This window comes from Chaetodon auriga, chromosome 11, assembly GCF_051107435.1.
Source record: "Chaetodon auriga isolate fChaAug3 chromosome 11, fChaAug3.hap1, whole genome shotgun sequence".
Lineage (NCBI taxonomy): Eukaryota > Metazoa > Chordata > Actinopteri > Chaetodontiformes > Chaetodontidae > Chaetodon > Chaetodon auriga.
In genome coordinates, this window is record NC_135084.1 from 15,734,891 (window position 1) to 15,758,734 (window position 23,844).

The 23,844-nt window shown below is 44.4% G+C and overlaps 1 protein-coding gene across 4 annotated transcripts in view; it reads left to right on the plus strand.

The window, feature by feature from the left end:
- The first annotated feature begins 21,579 nt into the window (after positions 1-21,579).
- The window catches only part of zmiz1a (zinc finger, MIZ-type containing 1a), a 99,691-nt gene continuing 97,426 nt past the window's right edge, over positions 21,580-23,844 (plus strand). For 3 of the 4 annotated variants that reach the window (XM_076743112.1, XM_076743115.1, XM_076743114.1), the window contains exon 1: positions 21,580-21,802. The gene's annotated coding sequence lies outside the window, so the exon portion shown is untranslated. The remainder of the gene's footprint in view (positions 21,803-23,844) is intronic. The other variant, XM_076743113.1, reaches the window with a different exon arrangement.

The following is a 23,844-nucleotide window of genomic DNA, read 5'->3' on the forward strand; positions in this document are numbered from 1 at the left end:
AGCACGATCTTGAACATGAACCTGTGCCATCATGAATATTTACTTAATACTTCAGAAGACTAAAGCACCAGGATACTCCTCGGCTTTGGTTATATTAACTTGAAATGAGTGCATTATGAGCTACTTGAGTTGCTTTATGCCAAATGTTACATGCTCAGTTGAGCAAATGACTGCGAGATTTTCACTGGCCTCCGTTAAAGCCCAGGCCGCAATATTAAGATTTAACATCACTGCTGACATAGGTTGGAGGAAAAAGCTGTTTTGTATTCCCTCTAGCCCCGCTGAAGACCAGCATCATACAAACTAGTGGGGAGAGTAGCACGCTATCAATGGGCTGACTGGCCGACTGGCTCTGGCGTTCAGCTTCAAAGAACCGCCTGCGGGCATCGTTTCTAATATTGTCTCTGAGTCTGTGTTTTTCACAAAACTACTGATGCATGAGTGGCCTGGAAAAACAGAGGGGAAACATCAAAAGTGCTTTTGAAGTGTGGGGGTTTTTGTCAGACCACAACTAAACGTTTCCACCTGAATCCTGATTGGTGTACAGCCATCATCCGAAGGAGACAAGCAGATCTTTTTGGGGATTGTGCTCCTGTCCAGACGATATTTGGATCGATCAGATGGGCAGATACGTGTGGAGAAGGTCCTTCTCATCCTCAGAAACGTGAAAGAGCCGTACTTCCTTTATTGCCCGGATGAACGGCTGTGTTTGCCCATGCACAGCTCATGTCTGGCATTTTAATCCGCAAGCAAAACAACAGTATCAAAGTGGTGGATATGTCTAATTGTATCATCTTTCAGCCTGAGCACACAGCTTGAGCGGTGTGTAGATTTCTCCCCCCACCCCCCTACCCACCTCCCTTTCTTTCTCACATACTAACCACATGCACATATGTAGCATTATGCAACCCAGGGGCTGGGTGTTGAGGAGAGAGTGGCGCTCCGTAGGGAATGTGTAAACAGCTGCAATGTCAGTGCTGGGCACACTTTATCATCACAGCATAACACAAGACCCCAGGCGTCCTGTGTAGCAGAGACAGTGCGAGTGTAATCAGGAGAAAGCAGGAAAATCACAGTGACCCTTCGCTACTAAGGCCTTTTCTGGTGGAAGTCCTGTCAGTGCATGTTTTTTCTATTTCTTCACAGAGTTTACTTGATGTATCCATAGATGTATAATCCAGGGCTTTGTGATTAAAATAACTGTAGCAAATCACTGTTATCGTGGGGGGGGGGGTTACCCCTACACTCACTGAGAGAGACGGACGTGAGTGTCAGCGCTGTACTCTGGGAAATGACTGGTCTGTCACGCTCTGGTTGACTTCCATCTTTCATCCCCTCAATCCCCGCCATGTTGTTTTCTGACTGTCACTTTAGATTGGCCTCACAGTACAGTAAGCCTCTGCTCATATCTAATTGGAGAGACGACAGAGACCCATCTCAAGCCCCGTGGTGTGTCCAAATGCGGCTACTTAAGCACTTAGAAACTCATTAAAATTGCCAACATGGTCCTTTAGCTCCACCTGACATTTTCATATCAAGTATTAAAGATAAGTATCATCCACATAGACACGCACACATAAAGTGACCTGATGAGAGTCAGCTCTGTGTGTTTGAAAGAGAATTCTTCATTAAAATTAAATCATAGATGTCCCAACCAAAATAAGAGCAATAAACATTGTTCATGCCATGTGAATCTGGATTTCTGTAGTTTGGGGTTGGGCCTGTATTTTATGATTTGGGCAAGGCCTCTCGGCTTCCCAACTTTGTGGCAACGGTGGAGGAAAGGCCCTTTCTGTTTTCAATGTCACAACGCTCCAGTTCACACAGCCAGGTCCATAAAGAAATGGTTTTCCATGTCTTGGAATTAACTGGAATGCCGTCTTCGAGCCAGGCCTTGCTAAGTACATATCAATCCACCCATTTTTATGCACATTTTCAAGTTGTGCTACACCGAAGGCACACAAACACATCAGATACATGAGGCGCAATGAGGAGACTCTAAAGTTCTTCAAATTAATACACAGAACAAATCTAAATATCATATTTACTTAACATTTTCCACATGGTGGTCAATAGTTTGAGGTTTCACTGTTACTCTTAATTACATCATCTTGCTGTCTACATCATTGGCCACATAGTGTGTGAGGATTCTTTAAGGATGGAGACTTTTGCAGGTAGATTATTAAAGATTTGTTTGGTTTCGCTGGGTCACTGCGATGGGTCACTGAGAGGGTTCAGTGGGATGGACTGTCCTCATTCACCTGCCTGTCTTGGTTCACAGCACCTCCCACAGGTGTTATCCTGCACCATCCTCGTTCACTCTGCTGTAAGCTCCATGACTATGATGCTGTACTGAAGCTCTGAACAGCATCGCTGTATATCTTTAAAAAATGGGTTGATTTCATTATATTAAAGCTACACATGTAGATACAGAACATTATTTTGCCACGCTCCTTTATTCTGAGCCCTGGAGTACCTTTTACCCTTTATTTGTCATGTCATGCAGGGGCGTACCCACACATGTGCCAACAGATGCAGACATGCACACATACACACACATGCACACAATTCACACAAGAGGAGGCAGTCGGAGTAGGCCGCGGACACATTTGTCACTCTGGCAGGCAGGCCTCCCATTCTCTGGGTTGGTGGCCTGGTTTCTGCACGGGGGCTGGGCATCTCCCCGCCTGTGCTGCCTAGTAACTGTCAGATCGAGACTGTGATTTATGCAAATTGGCAGGCAAGGCCTTGTGGGTCAGCCGCGATACGTGGTAAGACCATCACTGGGACAGTGTACAAAGGCAAGTCAACAGAAGCAGTCACACCGCGTATCTATCCAGGAACGCTTTATACCTCTACTGGCTGAAGGGTTTGATACTGAAACAGTGTGTGGAATTTTGGGAATGATATTAGACCATGAATTACACTGAAAAACACACAAAAAATATCACATTTTACTACAATATATCTATATGTAATACATTTAAACACATTACTACCTTGGAGTATCTAACTGGTGTTTGAAATAGTATCCAACATGATTTAAGATGATTGTTCTTGAAACAACAGCTTACGAAATCAGTTTTAGCACCGTGCAAATACAATGCAATATTACAAAAAACTTTGAATTCTTGCTTGACAAAAATAACAAATAGAGAGAGAGAAAATAAGGGAGGAATAATGACAAATAAGGGCATTGCATAACTCACACATCATGAGGAACTGATCCATAAATATGACAAAAGTTACTTCTTCAAGTCACATTTGTTGTATCAAAAGTCAATATAAAACAGCACAATCTCCAAGCACCCATTAACCACAGCCAATAAAACACAAGCTTAAACGCTGAACAACACACTTCCATTTCTCTCCAGAAGACAACATGTTAGAAATATCTATCAATCACTCCTGCTGCCAACTTCTGGACTCAAATCTGTCCCAAATGGATCTCTCACAATCAAACACCTGCTCACTTTGTTCCCCGAACACTTTAGGTGATTACTTGTGTGCAATCTGGCACTGTCCACCAGTACAACTCTTCTGGAAGGAGATTGCTAATAAACAATCTAGCATATTGGACTACACTACTCTACTCTCTCTATCTTTGTGTTAACTGGGAAGCCACGCAGCAACTATTCTCAATCACCTTGCCATAGTCACATTGATGGCTTTAGCTGTCAGCAAGAAGTGCATCTCCTGTGAGTGGAAAAGCAGCCGATGGACTGTTCAAACAACATATTTCACCTCTGAGGACAAAAAGACTTGCTAAATGAATCATAAAGCAACATTTATAGATGGCATGTGTCCAAAACATCATGGATCTTCCTCCTCTACTTGTTCATCTTCTTTGCACCTGGCAGGTTCCCTAGACTTTGTCTCTTATTGTGTATGGAGGCATGTGGAGTCTGGACTACTGGCTGGCAGTATAACAAGTCAAGAGAGAGCATCGCGTGCAGGGCAAAAATATATAGGTGCAAATTGACCATCTCCATTTACTCCCTCAGCTTTCAGCTTCAGCCTTTCTCACACCCTACAATTATACATGATGTGCCTCCTCACAGCTATGGCTTGGATCAAAGGACTGGCTTCTGCTCAGGTTTGCAACTGCTCTTTCATCAGCTCGTCACCAACCACCACCACCACCACCAACTCTCCTTCTACACCTTCCTCAGATCCCAAACCAGTCATCTGTTGTGTTAAGGTCTATTTCCCCGTCACTTTGTCTTCCCCTTCTACCTGAAACCAACCGTTACCCCTGCTATTACATCTTTTGTTGTGCCTGACATCAACTCAACCTCACCCTAACCCAAACCAGCTGTTTATGCAATGCCAAAACCATGTCCTAACACAAGACCTCAACCCAACCATGGAAGGCAGTGCTGCTGGAAATGCATGGAGGAACTCTATTGAAGTGGAAACAGACTTTGACACAAACACCCCGACTCCCTACACACCTCATACTATGACAAAAAATATTAGTTATGATTATTTCTATTTATATAGACTATCACCATCTATTGAGAGATTTCAAGAGACTTTTAGAGGCATAATAAGTTGTGGTATCAGCCAACACCTCTTCAGTCACTGATTCATTGATTTACTGTTCTATGCGAAAGGTCAAATTAAAGGCACCAAGTGGAGTTTTTCTGTGTCCAGACAAATTTAAGTTGCACCCTTGAAGCCTGCATGGCTCAAAAGTATTTCCCTCCTCATAAGCCATTTGCAAAAGCAATATTTTGAATGTTTTACATCATGTATGGTTCATTTCCATGTTTGCTAGCTTGTAGTCCTCTTCTTCAAAGCCTTTGCGTGTGTGTTGCAACACTTCTTTGCTCACTGCTGCCATAAGCTGTCAATCAGCAGGACAACGAGAACCAGTGGCAGAAATGTGCACCGTGTCGCCTGCATGCTTGCAAACAAATATTATCATGTAAATGTTAAAATTCGGTAGACTTTTTGGATATTTTTGCTAGTTCAAAATTCATATCATAAAGTTTAGTGGAAGCTGTCCTTGTGGCCCAGGGGCCCTCTTCAATTTTGGCCTGGGTCCTTGGTTGCATGCCACCCCTCATCTCTCTCCCCTTATTTCCTATCAGCTTTCAACTGCCTTTATTATCTAATCAATGCAAAAACCCTAAAATGTCTGTAGATGTTTTAAAGGATAACGCCACTCTCTGGTTTCTCGCAGAACCAGGTGATCCAGGTGGTACTGGGGCTAAGAATATGACATTGCCATCCTCTGATACAAACAGTTGCTCTTTCCATTTTAACAGCTGGGCGCTTGTGGTGCCTGGCACAGTTTAATTAGTGTGAATACATTAGGTCTGTGTGAGATCTTGCTACCTGGCAGGGGTTAGAGCTGGGCAGGGACTGCAGAGGAGCAGGCTGCACCAGCAGCACTCCCAGGCCCTGCGGTAATGACCCTGCCAGGCTGACACAACGCTCCCACCTGGGGGACCACTGCGGCTTTCCAATGACAGATGGAGGGCTGCTGAGACAGGGGAGCTGGGCTGGATTACTGCAGGCTAACAGAGCAACCATTAGAGCAGCCAGTCTGCCAGCAAGCCAACATGTCTTTGTGTTGGCTCCACCTTTGCCTGGTAAGTAATGTAATGGTGTGACCAGACAGAGCGCCAAAACACTGAGTACATGTTTACTCCATCATCATTTTGCATCAATGGTTATGTTTATGATTAGTTACATCCTAGGTGTTTTGGGCTCAGGTTCTGTTATCTACAATCCGAATGACTTCTTGAAATTACAGGAACTCAGGTGAAGGTTCCAGCTAAATGTTTAAATTCTATTATAAGCCCCATGAGATGTTTTGAGGTTGAAGTATTTTTGTGTGATTCAAAGAATTTCTGCATGAAACAGAGCAACGAGCCAGACTATTTTTGACAAAAATTGTTCAAATGGACACAGATAGCAGCCGTACAGGGACTCCAAACACGTGTCCTCCATCATTTGCACTCTGCATTTACCCTTCACCATTTTCGTGAATATGGACTAAACATTCATAACAAAGGCAAAGAATTAGGGCAGCGGCAGGAGGGGCTGCTTTATTTCACATCAAGTTCACCTTTATGGTCTAAAATGTGACAAGAATTACACCAATGATATCATCAGTCATCAGAAACTTTTTACATAACCTCAAAAACTGAGGGGACTATACAGCTTTACAAATCCAACATGAGCTACCTGCTTAGGTTAAAAATTAATTAATGCACTTTTTTGCATGTTTTACCATATAAACTTATGATTATGCCATAGAATGTGCCATTTCTTTTCAATAACCAGACTCTAGCTCGTTGGATAATCATGCTTTAAGTTTTGGGACTACAGTTCCCATAATGCTTTGTGGGATATGAACATGAGTTCAGTGTTTCCATGGATTCAATGAGTTACGCTTAAGCCTACAACTTGTTTCTATTAGCCTGTATTTATTTACATTTTGGCACAGTGGAACCATTTAAGTATGCCGAATTAGCTATGAGCAGTTCTTGCTTGCAGTGTATCCATGGAAGTGCAGATAACTCCCACATGATTACTATGACACTGAAGAAAACTAAAAACCTCGTGATTCTCAGGCAAGTTCTGACGTAATAACGTGCGTCTTTTTTTTTCTAAGCGGATTAATGGGACGCGCATCCACGACGGAGTCACCGGAAAGGGTGAGTCACATTGAATCTATAAATACGTGAAACATTCCTTCTTGTTCATATTTCACTGAGTTATATCTCTGAGAAGGGGCGCGATTTCTGACGCAAATGGCAGCAATCAGGCGCTAACTTTATAAAGCACCTTAATAGCTTCCATGAGCTGTGCGTCACATCCACGGAAGCAGCTGCAACCGCTTACCCTTTAGATAAGAAGGCCTACCATAACTAACTCCCTGTTGTTTTCGGAACACCGGCATGCACCTGTCCCTTTCACCTCACACCACATCTTTGCCTCAAGTGTGAACACCACAGTTTGAAAACCTCTGCTTTGCACCAATGGACGCAGGTAACAACATGGAAAGTCATTATTTCATGGCATGTTTCAGGTTTTATGTCAAACTGGTCTCATGCCACACAAGAAAAAAAAAGAAAAAGAAAAAAACATCTGACACATTTTGATCACAGCATGCCAGTTAACCTGTGGCTTTTGACTATGGATACAAGCATGCAGGCCCAAATATAATGGCTCTTTCTTCTGCTCTGACATGCTGATCAGAGGATTCATTGGAAGCCATCAGATCTCAACCATGTGGGGACTTCCACTGCTGCCTCTGATGACCAGCGCTGCTCCTACGTTTCACCCAGCAGAGAAAGGAGCTCTTTGGTCTGGTTTGTGTTAGTGATATAATCGCTAATAAATGAAAGCTCTTCTATCACACACCCCAAGGCAAAGACTGGCGGCTGGCTGGGACTTCACTGGCGGCAGGAGAGCAAGGGGAATGAATGTGACAGTTCTCATAAAAAGAGAAAGGGATGGAGAGATTGGAGGAGAGATTAAAGGCGGAGAGGAGGAGAAGAAGGGAATAGACACCGCCCGTAACGCTCACTGTCCATGTGCTGTCCAGAAATGCTTGAATCTAATGGGGGACAAGCATGCACAACCTCCTGAAGGTTGTACAAGCAATTATGCCACTTAGGAGTCTTTCACAGTCAAGGTCGTATTGGCAAACAGACACGAGGAGCATTATAATATAATGTTCTGTATTCTGTGTGACACAGACCCTTTTAGCTAAGACAATATCAATCTTCTGAGTGTCACTCACCGTCCCGTGTTCACAGTGACCTAAAATCCTCTGTAATCCTACCTGTGCTGCAATAGGTGTGGTGGCAAAAATGAAAAGCAGATGGTTAAATTGGATCTACTTGTATGCGTTGAAGTGTATATTATATGTTGGCATGCCCACACCCATATGTTTCATTTATTTTCCCCGAGGATGAGGATAAACACAAAGAGCAGCGAGAGACAGATTTCGCCCAAACCCAACAGGAGGGAGCTCCTGTGAGGCGATAACAAAAGCAGATGTGGTGGGAGGAAGGACTTTGCCAGAAAGGGTTGATGTAACAGTTTTCTGGGTGTTTCTGGTGTTCGTTTCATTCAGTCCGTGCAAGCTGGGCTCTGTTGTCAGGGGAGACGTTAGCTTGAGTGTGCATGTGTATGCGTTTAGGTGTGCGTGTGTGCGTGCGCGCAGAGTGTGTGGAGGAAGAGTGCGCACCTGAGCTCCTTGGTACCAGAAGAAACACGGTTGCCATGGACACGGGAGATTATTATAGGATGCAAACAGTTGCATCTGTGAGCGTGTTGGGTACGACTAAGTGAGTGTTACACTACATTGAAAAGGAATTTAAATTTAAGCCCTTAAAGACATGCACTGCTTCAACCAGTTGGTGTGGACATGCACACTGCACATGCCAAAGCAGCTGCATTTCCTCAAATATGCTTATATCTTCCTGTATAATCTCAATTATGTGAGAAGAGTAGCATTTTTAAAGTTCATAATGCTAATAGATGCATGGGATAGGATTCTGCCAGTCAGCCATTTTTCACTGCTAGTTACACAATTCAACGTGCACCATGTTGCATGTTTTCTTGGGTGTAGCTTTAAGCTGTGAAGGCTGTTTTTAAAACGTGCATTAGTGTAGAAATAACATGTCGTTATACGTAAGGACGGCAACATTAGAGAACAAGAGAGCAAAGATTAAAAGTCTCAGTGAAATCACATGTTTACACTAATAAAGCCTCTTTCTGGCGTATGCTCAGCTGCTCTCTGAGGATACAGTGTGTTAGTCTTCCCGCGCTGCAGGCTTTTGCAGCTTGATTTTGTTACACAAACAACCTGCTCCTCCTCCACAGCCAGAGTCAGCTTTAAATGTTCAGCGAGGTGACAAACTATCCTGCTTGGCGCCAGAGTACAGAGTGTGTTCAGACACTACGCACCAAGGGACAGATATATTAAAGTTAACGGTGTCAAAACTGGAACCTCTCCACTTTCCATATGGCCCATTGACTGCAAGCAAACACTTAGAAAAAGTGGCTCTGCCAGCCAAAAGAGGGCGCTGTGCGATGTGTTTGGAGTGCATGGTATCTTGGTCTGATGTCTGGAGGTTGAAGATACAGAGAGGGGCATAATTATATCTAATTAAGCTTGATGCGATCTTCCACCAATACCTCCTACACACTTCAGGGATGACAGCCACACAAGACGTCTGGTTGGGAGGAATAATAGAAAATGCAGAATTAAAGCGCCACAGATGTACATTCCTTCAAGGTTGTGTGATCATCTGGAATGCATATACATTGTGCTCTATTGTTTTTTCCCCTGGTTTAAGTTAGGGAGGACCCTGTTGAGATGGAAAGCATTAATATGTCATCTCAGCCTTCGCTAGACACCTCCTGTCTCCTCTCGGTAGTTTTACCTCTGTGCAGTCGTTCCACTGAGTCATCAGCTGCTGGTCTCCAACAGCCTCCCTGATTCTTTATTGCCCTCAATCCATCTCCTGCCCCTTTCCCCTCACAAACCAACCTCCTCCCTTTTTATACACCTCCCATCCCCCCCACCACCCACCACCTTCTCCCAGTCTGTCCCCGAACCTTCTCTCTGCTGGTAGACACAGTGTCAGCATGGGATGGGATTAGCCCAGTGTGTCAGACTCATGGGAAAATCTCTGAATATGCAGCAAAAGACCTTTTCGTGCACTATTCTTTCTTTCTTTCAGCAACACGGATATGTGCATGCTTGCTGTATCAATACACAGGCACATACTACACTCAGTGTGTGCTGTGTGAAAAATCTTATTTTATTGAGTTAAAAGAAAGTTCTTGTACAGTGAGATCATTTCAATCAGTTTGTTTCAAGAATTTTCTAAAAATGAGAATCTGTATCCTTAAATAAGATGGAACGATGGCAGTTTTGCACTATAATAAAGACAAATTATTGATTTTACAAAGTTTGTGTCAGGGTTGACATAATCTTGCCACAATTGCAGCATTTGAAGCGTATTGACTTACATAACTAGTAATTTGATGTTTATTCTAACCTTAACCATAGCCACACATGCCTAATTGCAGCCATTACCATAACCTTCTCTTGAATTAAACCTTTTTTGTTTGTTTGTTTTGCCATTTTAAGCATTAGAAGTCTGAGGAAATAAACAAATGTGCACGGCCAGACACAAACTGGGGACATTGTGGTTCATGGTCTGTGTCTTCATCCCTTAACTGTGGGGGGCGCCACCTTTAAACCAAATCTTAACCATGAAATCAGCACTTGAGCTTATGAGAACTGCATTTTGGCTCCCAGATGTGAGTCCTTGTGTGATGGTGTGAACAAACTATTTTCCCTACAACTTCAGGAATGTATCACATACACATTTCAACCACAGTGTGGATGATTTATTGTATTTCCTGCATACGTATCGCATCCATATACATGAATACATGTGGGAGCAACTTAAAAATATAAGAACGGTAAGAGATGAAGAATATAAGGCTTTAAGACAGATATTAAGACAAAGCTATTGTAACTGTAAACAAGACATCTTCATATCTTTTCATATATATAGTCTACATATCCTCAGTGTAAGTATGTGTCTGTTCCCCAGAGGCCACTTTGGCAATTTGGGCTCGTTTTTCTGTTTATTGTAGTACTGTCTCATCCATACACAATGTTTACACCCGTAAGCCCAGTATCTAAACCCACTGAGGTCTCACCATATACAGCTCAGGGCTCAAATATAACAAGGAGCCTGCTGTAGCTGAAGATGAAGGACAACAAGCTATTGCATATACCTTCAGGGAGTTCTCCAGCTGCAGTAGCTTTTGTATCACAGTGTTAGTCCCAGCTGTATGCACATTAATCGCCCGTTCCTTGTGAGTTTGCTCATCTCAGAATGTGTGCTTGTCCTGTTGTCTCCCTGCCCTCGAGACGTCCTTGGCTCAAAGTGTCTGCTCCGTGTGGATGTAATCCTGGTGATACATGGTAAACTCCTGACCCGTCTGCGCGGTGGCCTCTCTGTTAGATGCTATTACGCCGGGCCTCTAATTGCTGCTGACATTCATTTACCCACTAAGGCTATCACCTTCCCCATTACAGGACTGACTTCTGTCTCTGGGTTTTAGCCTGCACCGCAGAGGAGTGTGTGTGTGTGTGTGCATGTGTGTACATTCAACACAGTCTATAGGGGAAATTAAATGATGGTAACTATCCTGCAGCTGTAACCGCCAAGAGTATTGCTACATACCGTTCATATACAGTAATCAAGGCAGGTTTTCAATTCCCTTCTCCTGACTGCATGCGAAAAACACTCCGTCACTTGTGTGCCGTAAAGCCGTCTTATCAGCAGTCTCTCAGAATGACAGTATTCACCATATGTGCAACTTTGCCACAGCTTGATTACACAGGGACTTATCATCCCTGAACATGCCATATACCCACCTGCATTCTGCTGCGTAGCACACTGATTTAAGCTCCTGTGAAATATTGTTGTGTGCATTCTGAGGCCACAGAGCCACTAGAAACACAGCTATCAAGGTTATGGGTTGTTGATTCTTCATTATTTGCATTCCAAACACAATTTTGCCACCGTGAGACAAATTTTTTTGGAAGATAATCAAGTCATAATGGGATGCAGAGGCATTATGGTTCCAGCATCTCCCACCTCGTCTGTGCGCTTGCTGTTCGGGGAATGAAATTCTTCTTAATGTCTATGGGATATGAGAACATGAAAATCAGAGCTGCTATCTGAGCAGGGTCAGCTTGTGACTGTGTGTGATTAAGGAAGAGGATGATCTGGCATCTTATCTGATGCTCCGATAAGGTACCAAGCTGGATGCAGGAACAGAAGAAAGAAAGAGGGACAGAGTGTTGGCGAAGAGGGATCCTGTCATAGATACGCCCCGCGGAAATTTAACTTATTTGTCTTTGAGGAAGCTCACCCAATGCTTATAGGTTGTAAATAACAGCTTTACTAATGGTTAATAAATTATTCAGCGATTCTTCATAGATGCGTGTTTATCCTCCTCCAGCATGACACTTGCTCTGTGTTGTTAGTGTTTTAGTTAATCTGGTTAGACCCCTCCCATTGACGATTCCACCTCTGACCTCCTGGAAAATGATCCGTTTGTTATGACTGCTTCTATCAATAATTTTCCATGGATGAAATAATGAAGCGTCGCCTGTCAAAGGTGTCGCTCATAGTGACAGACTGTCATTTTTGGCTTAAGCAGGGAGCTGGTTTTAGTGAGCCTCTAAAAGCCTCTGTGATTTTATACATTAACAATGTTACTTATTCAGCAGCAAACCACAGACAAACTGGTGAGCACAGTGGAGCATTTAGGACCTCAAGAGTTGGTGGAGACCAAAACAGAGGAAAAAGGAGAGTGAATGTTGGAACAAAAACTCGGAAAGGTGTCAAAATTTGGGGACACCACATTGATGTCACATACGCAGAAACATGATGTCCATAAGTGGCCTAAAAACAGTTAATGCCGGTTTAACTATGGACTTTTTCAACTGCAGATTTGATGGATTACTGTAAAAATTCTTACTAAATACTGTATAAAATCTTATTAACATTTATAATTGCTAACTTTGGCTGTTAGCTTATTAGAGAGTAAGCCATTACCCTGTGTTAATAATGAATATGACCATTTTTTCCTGACCTGACCGCCCAAACATCGCCCTTATTAATGATTTACAAGTGATCTAGGAAGCATTAGTGAATTATTTACTAATATTAATAAAACTGTTAGGTACAGTTAATAAACCCTTTATAAAAGTGCCAAATGAGAAAGTGGTACCCCACTGATCCACAAGTCACAGTGTAAAGAAAGCCCCCATCACAGCACCACTTTGTGTGTCAGTATTTGATGCAATACTCCACACATGAGAGCCTATGTATGTGCACTTTTCTGAAAGGGCCATTTGGAGAGCAGCAGGTCAATACACATTCATAGAGAGTGCATTTCCCTGAATGCTTCAACAGTCCGTAAAGCCGCGATGCCACTCTCCACCATATTCTGCTTGCCGCATTAATCCATCCCACAAAAGCGTCATTCTGCGCTTGGAGAGAGGACACTCACACGCGGTCGCACGCACACACACACCGACACAGCAGAGGCCAACATGGACACACATTTTCACAGCTTCAATGGCAGAAAATCCATAGCCCTTTCTGGGAGGAGGAATTCCATTAGATAATAGATATGGAATCCATCTCGATTCTCCACCTTATCTTCTCCCGGGGTGAGGGATCAATACTGGGGCTTCAGCTCAACTGCCAACAATAACAGGAAATTGATGGGACAGAGTAAGCAGCATGGAGGTCCAGTAATGGCACTTTCTTGGCCACCTCTGTAATGCAAATCAGAAGGGGAGTTAATTGGTGAAAGGCTGCTTATACTAATGAGAAGGAATGGGGGCTGATGTTGCGAGTTCATGAACTAACACAGATTAGGTGGTTGATTGTTTGGGAAATTGCGGCAGTTGTAGAAAATATATCACAATTACAGAACAGGTAGTGTTTTAACAGCAGGAATAAAAGAGTGGAGAATGACAGAGAAAGAGCTCACGCACAGATATCTCAGTTATCTGAGCGCATGGGTGTGCGCATAGTAATGGCATTTAATTTTCCACAGAGTTTCAGGGGTTTCCTGTCGGTGCTGCCAGGTGCTGTGTTTACGGAGACCATTGCCTGGCAACACATTCCAAACAGTATTAAGATATGAGGACAAGGGAGTAGCACTGAGGTGAGTGTGGGGTCAGGATCTACATGGGCTGTAGAGATAATAGCCTACTGATACTGCTCACCGAGGGACCTGGGTGGTTCATCTGTGACACCAGGATGAGTCATGTTGTGGTTGTGTACAGTAGGTCCCGTATGTGGGTGGGTGGCGGTTGGGAGGTTTACAGCTCGCCGGCCATCGAGGTCCAGAGTCCGCTCTCACTGAGATGTTTGCACAGCTAAAACACCACCTATTTCGTCATATCGCAGAGGGGTGTCAGCAGCAGGGTGAGAGCATGGAGAGCACGAACGACCGCTGTAAAACAACTGCTAATATCTTCAGACTGGGTTTGTCCCGGAACATGAGCTCCCTTTGGCTTTTCTGCTGCTAACCACTGAGCATCTCCACTGGCCCATTTGAGGCCCTGGTGCCATTGCTCACACTTGATGGGGTGGAGCGCAATCTTTCATCACAAGCCACAACATCTACACCCTTTAGGCGCAACGCTTCCATTAACTCGTACACTCACAGCACACTTACAGTAACTGTGAGTGAGATGGCGTTGAGTAGCATCTGGATGAGATCGTCATGGATGTGCCTGGTCTCATTCCATAACTAATCCTGTGATCGCTGCACAGGGAGGATGACCCCTCAACCCTCCTACCCCACACCACTGACCGGACACAACCAGCAGGTGGTGCTGTCTTCTGTGGTATCGCCCTGTTTTCTATGGTGTAAATATTTTGGCTTGTTTGCCCTTTAAAATCCATCCATCCATAGTGGACACCTCACTGAGCCTTGTAAGTAAATGCTCACACATTTCTGCCTTCAGTAAACCTCGGTTTCTGTGCTGCTCCACTATCAGTGAAGATGAAGTAGATGAATAGATGAGGCCATTTTAGGTAATTGAGATACACATGATTACAAGTTGGGAGCAACACGCTTTTCTCTCTGATCTCTACCAGAGCATTATCTGCGGTAATAGAGACAGATTTTCACAGACAAATCCCTGTAATGTCATCCACAGCGCTCAAGGGAGACCACCCTCATTGGGAGCAGGGTGGTGGGAGCTAATTTCAACCCACACAATAGACTCATCTCTAAGACTTGCCTTCTTAGATCACACTATTTCTTCATCTAAAAGACTTTGTGTGTGTGTGTGTGTGTGTGTGTGTGTGTGTGTGTGTGTGTGGGCACGCATTAAACGGAGAGCTGTACTGTCTGAGCATTGCCACTCTGGGGAATTAAGGTCATGTTTTCATGCCTCTCGAATACTAATAAATGAAGATTGAAGCCCTCGTCTTCATGGACACATAACGGTCTAATCAGGGTCCTGATCGGTCAGAGATGCAGCCAAACCCCCTGAGAGAAGACAGAATGTTCTCGCTGATAAAATCACGCAGCAAAACTTGTTAGGAGAAAACATATCAAGATGTGATCTCAGGTTTTGATCTAGTATTGAGCCTTTGTTCCTGGCTCACTCTGTGCCTGGCTCTCCGACACAATGATGTCATCTGTGGGAAGGTATTTCTCTCAGACACAACCTGTCTGCTCCTGTCAGGGGCCACAGTAACTCGAGCCGCCTTGAAAGTCTGGGAGTGAGCACCGGTCACTTGCAGACAAGGGCGTTATTTATTTTTTCTGGAGGAGATTCAATACCTCCTCCTGCTGCTCGGCGGCTCCAAGCTCCGTCCTGAACTCCGAGGCACAAAGCACTTGCCCTCCAGAGACACACCAGAGGTTGTGAGCTCAGTCACAGTGCCTTGGAGGACTGGAGAGTGTGAGGTTGTGTAACATGATTAGTCATTGTAAATGTATATAATCACAGAGATTTGGGCTGGCTAAGGCTCTTAAGCAGGCTACAGGCTGTGTTTCTGTTGTTAAAATGCTAAGTAGATGTTGTCAGTGTTTCATTGCAGTGCTAGTGTCGTGAATGCCCTCTTCCACTCTTGTCCCCTTCAATTCCACATATGAAAGAAGTCTACCAAAATCACATACATACTCATCCACATGGACATGTAGTGTTTTGTCCAGCGTGACTGTGATGACTTCTGGACGATGTATACCACGTGGTTTGTATGTGTAAGTTTAGTAGTCCAGTCTATTTCATTAGTTCATTTGTCATTTGTCAAGTTAGCACAAGAACAACCAAGTGGCGGCTTTTGCCATCTCATGTTCAGTATCACTGCACACTGCATGTGTTTTTAGAGCAGGTACATATCAAAAGGTGCAAAAAAAATATTAAAACTCTGGTTGCCTTGACTCCTGCAGTCACAGTGGGAATTGCAGTACAATTGCAGCAACCCCAGTGTCTTCGGCCATTCAGCTTTTTCATGAACTCCCACCAGGATCAGCAAATTCTAAATGTATCTCAAGAATCTGTGAGTCACCATGACCAGCATGTTGGTAAGCAACAGGACCACTGAAAACCAGGGGAGCATGAGTCAGCATGGCAAGGATGCAAGCACTTTACAGCATATGCCACGAAAAAGTATTTTTATCTTTGAAAAACTTCAACTTTGAAGGGGCTGTGATACAAAGGGACCCATGAAATAAAACTAGTTGTGAGATAAACTGATCGATCATAGCGATTAATTAGGATTTTTAACATATTCAATGCTTCTTTATGTGAATGAGAAAGTGAAAAAAACGAATAAAGATGCATTACTCACACATCAGCAGAAAAGACACCATAATACACAATATTCAACATGCAACCCTGCAACAAATCCTCGCTTCAAAACATGCCCATGCCTAAGCATTCTGAGTTGGAGTGCAGCAATCGATTGGCTTAAAAGGTTATGCGAATCAATACAAAGTTGTTTTGGGCACCAGCGCTATTATATTAATGTCATCCTGAGAAATAGGCCCTAGCTTAGGTGGCTTGTCTGCCAGCCTGTTTTCCTTTTTAACTCCAGTCACAAGATCCTTGTTACAATTTGCCACTGAAAGCTGTTTTAAATTGTAGGTTACGGGTGTTTTTTTGAATGGGGATTTCATATTTCTTAACTAAATTTTGAACGGGCGTTTTGAGCGATAAATGCTGACTATATTTTGAATAATACACAAAAAACTGTTTCTCCCTTCCAGCCCTGCACCACGTTTGCAACCTACAGGGTAACATATGTATGCGTGGACCTGGATAAGCTGAATTAATAATGTTCTTACTCCTCGTGAGAGCTGCTCTTTGACTAGTGAGGTAGCTGGTTGTGCAGTCAAGGATGACACAGAGGTTGAAGTGGTCACACATTCGCTCAGTTCTCCCTCCATAACCCTCTGGCGCACGTTCTTCCCAAGGTCAGATACTGCATTGCATAATAACATTAAAAAAAGGCTCACACACACTCAGACATAAGCAGGCGTGCAAACACGCAAACCGTGCAACAATGAGGGGAAGAAGAAGCCGACTAAAAATAGCACTATCACTGCAGCCATCACCCCGAGCATCGGACCACCACTCTTCACTTCACATCTCATAACTGATGAGTCCTGCTTGAGATGCAGCCAAGAGTTCCTGAACTGAATGTTGACCTCGAGTTACACATGCTTTAGTGAGCGTAAACAAACATGAAGGAATATGTGCTGTAGCGCCTCATGCATGTTCCTTTTCTTCTGGTAGTTTTGTAGGCGTTCAAACAACCTATGACACCGTGTGTTAAAGTGCAAAATCTCTTCACCCACCTTCCTCTGCCTTTTCTCTCCTTCCCCCCATCACCCCCCCCCCCTTCTCCATCTCCTTCCCATGGCCTCAGGGAGCTGTTAGCTATCTGGATGCTGGCGCTCTATTGTGAGCACTCATTGATTGCCTCTGTGCTCCCCACAGCCAGTCGGGCCAGTCAGCATGGGGCCCCGGCTGTCTGCCTTATCTACCACTGCTCAGTCAACATACACTGCGACAAAACAGAAGAGAAATGGAGAGAACGATTGACAGAGAGAGAGAGAGACGGAGAGAAGGAGAGGGAGCATTTATAAAAGGCTGTCCGAGCCTCCAGAAGCCAGCAGTCGTATCATCTGTTTTCTGTCCCTCTCCCTCTCAGCTCCTTGTTCTCCTCACAGCCAGAGACAATCAATGGTGTACTCAACCAGACCTCTTCTTGTCTTGTTTTAAAATAGTGCTCTTCTGCCTTTTCTCCGCAGGAGATGATCCATTTACTGCCCCACATCTTCTCCACTTGTCCCGAATGTTAACCCTTGTTTCCCTCGGTCAATCAGTTGCACCTCTTTCACACACAAAAAATACAGGGTGCTCAACGTGCGTTCAGCCCACATTTATCCATTCATGACAGACTATTGATCCTGTGTTCCGCACTGGGTTGTTGCAATCAGCTCAAGGTCAGTGCTGGAATGATTCCTTGATTATGTGATTAGTAAAGCAAAAGAAAATTAACTGAAAACAAATTTGATGATTGCTTATTTGTTTAAGTAATTTATCAAGCCAAAATGACACTGGCGACAAAACTAGCAATTTGAGGATCAAACCTTGGACTCTAGAACATTGTGATCAGTGTTTGCCCCATTTTTCTGACACCCAACAATTAATTGATTAATCAGAAAATGATTAATTGATAGAATAATCACTAGTTGCAGCCTGTCCGAATACACACACTTACCTTAACTGAGGATCTGGTATACAGGATACAGTTCACTGCCATTAAAGGGGCTCACGGCCTCTTTGTTTTTTACATATTCAACCTGGTGCATTGTATGGACGATCTGGTGTAACTTCATAGCCTTTCTCTTCTTTCTTTGGTAATTAAAGGTTAATGTAATGACTCACCATATAGTCATGTTAAACCATCTTTGCAGAATGTATGATGAAAGTAAACTGCTGCTGAAATGACTTATTATTATTATTTTACCATATGGCAATCATGTGGTGACCAAAGTAATCCTCGGTTCATCCTCCAAAGCGTCCTTTTTTAAATGCCTGGTCAGGAGCAGTGTGACTAACCAGGCTCAGAAAACACAATGGGAAACGGTGTGTAAGGGGCATCAGTCAGTCGCTCTGTTCTCGTGATGTTAGAACTTGTTTATTAGTATTTCAGTGTAGTGTTTTCAGTAGCGGGAACCTCACGGGGGCGACAGCGGGGTGGCACTGTAAACAACCATCACACCTCTCTGTGAACGGGAGAGCTGATGTCAGCACAACTCAAAGTCTCCCTCCATCATGTAGCTACATGAGGCCGCAGCAGCATCCATCACTCCCCCTGCTGCCTCTACAGAGAGGAGCCTTGTCACCAGCACAAAGCCTACAGCAAGGTGGCTGAGAGAAACGCACGTCACTTGAACGCCAGTCGGAGGCCAAGTCGGGCCTTGAACGTCACTGATGTTCTAGGGTCTGAACAGTTTTCGTATGTTGATTTAATGCACCCCAACACAATGCAATATGTATTAACCTTGTCGGAGCATGCTTCATCGAGAGTTCTCTTTGTTCTCCTTTGATGCATTCATTCAGTCCTTTGAAAGACTGCACGTATGAAATTATACACAGAGCCAAGCCAAGCTGAAGTCTCCCCACCTATAATCCATCCATCTTGTTGGCAGCCAGCTGGCTGTATTATTTTGGAGAGGCTGAGACGCACGCCTTGCTATGAAAGCGAGCACTTCTGACGACAAAACGTTGTTTGAACTGCAGAGTGACCCGACCGGCCGCGGGGCCCCTGACACCCGTAACAGGCCTTGTCACTTTAAGTTGGTATGAAACAAAAACTTGATGGATGATCCAGAACATATAATATTGTGATAAGGCTGAAACCTAAATGGCAACAGCCAACAATAGATCTGTCAGTTGTTGATCCCAAGCTCTAGGGGAACAGTAACGGAGGAATCTATACTTGTCTGCTATTAAAGTGAAAAAAGGCTCAAATTGTCCCCGAGGATGTTTGGAAAAACCCCGCATATGCCTTATGTGAATCACAGTGTCAACATCAATATCGCTGGTGCACCATGGCAGGTGAAAAACATCAATAACAGAAGGCAGTGTCAGAACAAAGACGTGGGTCATCTCGACAAGCCATTTCCCGAGAAAAAAATCAGATCATGAGTTCACAGCGACAGCATTGTGACATTGACCGCTCACCCAATCTCCATCTAAGAAACAGCGCCCCCCACTCCCCACCGCCACCCAACCCCCTGAAATAAAAATGAGTGACTGCCAGAGCCGGTGATGTCACTGGCCGCATTTGTCCCCCATCAGTGCAGTGGATAGCTGCTTGGACCAGGGGGCTGGGGTGTCCTTGAGACACCGCGATAGACACACACCCCCCTCGCTTCACTGCTGACACCTCCTCAGGCCCTCACTGCATCAGTGTCAGGGGCCCTGCAGGCAGGAAGCTAAAAAGGATGGCAGCCCCTTCCTTCCCTTCAAAGAAGAGAGGAGCCTGGGCCAGGAGCTGCTGACAGGAGTTTGACCCTTCGGACTGATGACATTATGTGAAGGGAAATTGCGAATTACCTCTCAGCCGAGCTAATCTCGTCGCCCTTATTGATGATCGTGCGTCTAAATTTGTCATCCGCAGGAAATAAGGTGTTTGTAAAGTGCACACACGGGCCTACTTTTTAATGATGCTTTATTTTGCAGTGACTTATCTGCAACCCCATTGTTATTTTTTTATTTTTTTTTTTTCTGAAATAAAAAAAAAAAAAAGCAGTGAAGAAATCCTGTGTGCAGGCACAGCATGAGGAGTGAGTGATTCTATCTGATGCACTGCGAGCCGAGCGGCCCTCCCTCTGGGCAGTTCAGCCTTGCCTGACTAGGAAGAGAGGGAAGAGCTTGTGTGCTGGCGTGCGTGTGTGTGCGTGTCGGGAGGGGAGACATTGTTCCTTGACGTCACCGCTCAGCCCAGCCTGCCGCTGCTCTCAAACACGTCTTTGTTATTCCGAGGCTTCCACCGGAGACCGGCCATCCGCAAAACACGGAGCCCCGCCTGCAGGCCTGCTGGAGCGGGGCGCAGTTTGCAAAGGTTCACACACTCGTTGGGGGGAAGTGAAATGGTAAACAAGTCAGGCCAGAAAAAGGAAACTTGTGAAGTTAAATATTAAAACGTAACGTGAACGATGTTTCTATGTAAGGGATCTATATAATTGGAGTAATAAGATTATTTTTATGAATATTTTTCTTAGTCTTTGTACACAACCTTATTATTAGTTAGCTTATGGAATTATTTGTTATTAAAATGCTTTAGTAAGAATAATAGCTGTTATTATTATATAATATTTTGATGAATCGATTGATATAAAACTAAGCAGCATCAATTTTGATCATACATTGATTATTTTAATCATTGTTCAAACAAAAACGACTAAACCCTCTGTCCTCTCCAATGTGAAGATTTGGTGATTTTCTTTTTGGGCTTATAGGATATTAAATTGAATATGTTTGGGTGTGGGAAGTATTTTAACACAAAACCTGCCATTTTTATTTACTATTTTTTTACATTATCAACATAAACATGGTCATGATCATAAACATAATGAAAATAATCACTTCTGCAGCCTATATTATTATCATCATAATTATTGTTATGTTAGTTGCAGTGCTAGTATTATAGTTGCAATTAATTGAATTAATATAACATATATTCTAAGCATATTTTACTACAAAGGGTTTAGCTGATTTGACTTTAGTATCTTAAAACTGTCACTGATAAAATGAGCTATTGTTGACTGAGCTAATAGCTGCTGGTTTTATTTCACAGGGCAGTGGTGAAGCAGCAGCGCTGTAATGATCCAGACGCAGACAATAGCCGGAGCTGTGAGCTGCACTCCGCTCCAGTGTGAAATGCGCTGTTAGCAGCCTATTAGCGTGTAGTTACACCTTTACACCCTGTGTCCTTCCGCGGGAATCTAGGTCGCGTTTTCACTGCGACCGCCGAGCACGGCTCTCTCTGATAACTGAATAGCCAGTGTAATCTGACACTTCAACTTGCCGTGCTCTACGGTAGTTGATTCAGTCAGTCACTCACACCGTCTCCGGGGCTCTCGCGTCGTCTTTGTGAAGTGGAGAGCGCGAGCGAGGGGAGCACCGTAAACACGAGGTTTGGAGAAACAATCCGCGGATTTGCCGCTGAGGTCCTCGCCGAAAGTAAGTTTCGCGCCTGGTTATTTTTTTGTTGCAGAGCGGGGTTTGAACGTGTGTGTGGGTTGCTCAAGATGGGGTTTGCCTCCCGCTGGACAGATACTACCTGCTAACAATAGGGTGACCTCCTGGAAACCTTTAACAGCCGCTGATAAACTCGTCCAGGAAGGGGGGCAGATTCCGGTTGTGTGAGCTCCGAAGGAGCGGGTTCACGCGGCGTAATATCCCGGCTCGTGTGTGCTGTGTGTCCCATGTCTCTGCCTTGTGTGGACGAGTTGCGCTGGAGCGAAATAGCCAAAGTCAGTGTGTCTGCAGGGTTATTTCGATGCATGCGTTTTGTGAAGACGCTGGATAGGAATGTCCAAGTAACTCCGTGATTGCAGGTCTACGTGTGTGACTCTGTGTGCGTGTGTGTGTGTGTGTGTGGGTGAATGTCTCGTCTCGGTCGATCAGCTGATGGCTCGGTTGATGCTAAACTGAGAATGTATGTCACTTAGCTAACTGCGCTTGTTGACTCCCTTCGAGGCTTTTATCGGCTACCTGTTGTAATGCAATTAGCAGGAATGTCCATATGTTTCCCTGATGTGTTCTGTTAAACAACGCCGTGCAATGCAGCTCCAGTGACATTTCCCACCCTGATGCGCTGATAATAACACTGATTGTGTTGATTGGATCCTCACATGGATCACTCAAAGATCAGTGGCTCCCAATGTGAGGTCACCGGCACCCACAGGGGCCCTTAATGGGACTCTAGTGGGCTTAAGTAAACTGAGAGGCTGTGTACTTTCACATGCAATATTTCTATTAGACAATGCTCAGGTTTGACTAATGTCAAGTGTCCTCGCTCTCCGTTGGTGTACACACACTGAAGCCCTCATTGCACACACACCCTTAACATTTCTACACAAATTAGCCTACACATACATGCATCAGCCCTCCTGCAGCAGAGTGTGGTCGAGCGGGCTTGACTCAGCGCAGCCTTCTGCCTCAAGCCTGGCGGACCCTCCCCGTAAAAATTCCTCCCATCTGGATGTGAGGCCAGCCGGGGCAGAGCGCAGCAGAGAGGGGGCTCCCGACAGGAGGAGGAAGAGGAGGAGGAGGAGACTGGCGCTCTTTCATTACTGTGCACCCTGCTACAGGACAGCGAAACTTTGGGAGGGGGTGAAAAAACCCTTGTTAGCAACACTGAAGTTAAAGGGAGCGTAATTTGGAGCAGCTATTGTTTATAGAGTTGTGGAGTTTTGGGTTGCCAAAAATGCTCAATAATACCTAATATATAATCAACGTGTCTGCCTGACTGTGCAGGTAAGATAACAAGCGTCAATCACCTATCCTTCAAACACCTACAAGCCCTGTTTCCTAATCTGCCTCACTCAGTCAAAGCTACATTTAAACATGACAGGTTTACCGCAGGCAGTGTTTATTGCAGGAGTATTGCATTGGATTGCAGGTGTTCTTGTTATTGTGTCCACTCCCTGTGTGTCGGCCGAGGAGAGTGTGTAAACAGATTTTGGATGGGTGCACCCTCCAGTGTCTCCTTCCTCTGGTAATTTAAATTGGTGATGTAATGAAATTGTTTCAGCAGCAACCCTTGTCAGCGGCACCACATTAATTAGTGCCGTTTGACTTTTTTTTTTTTTTCCTCCCTCTGATGAACCGAAGCAGCGTTAAGTCATCTCAGCAAAGCATGAAAAGAAGGCACGCTCGCTCAGAGCAGGTTACCTGATAAATTGTGAAAGAAAGAGGGCGAGGAATTAAAGCCATCTGCAACTGTTTGAAACTTGGAAGTTTGTGTGTGTGCGTGTGTGAGTTTTCTTTCCTTCTGTTGTCCCTCATGGGGCCTCTCTGCAACCAGCCAGCCAGCCAGCCAGCCAGACAGGCTGTGAGACAAGACAGAAGAGTGTCTGATTCAGTAAACAGGCTAAAGGCTCCAGTAGACTCACTTTGAAATCAAATTTGGGTTTGTAAGGCTGTTTAAGAGGGAGCAAATGCAAGCGTGCTCACTGAGACTGGATTGTCTGGCCCTCCATGCCATAATGTGGAGGAGA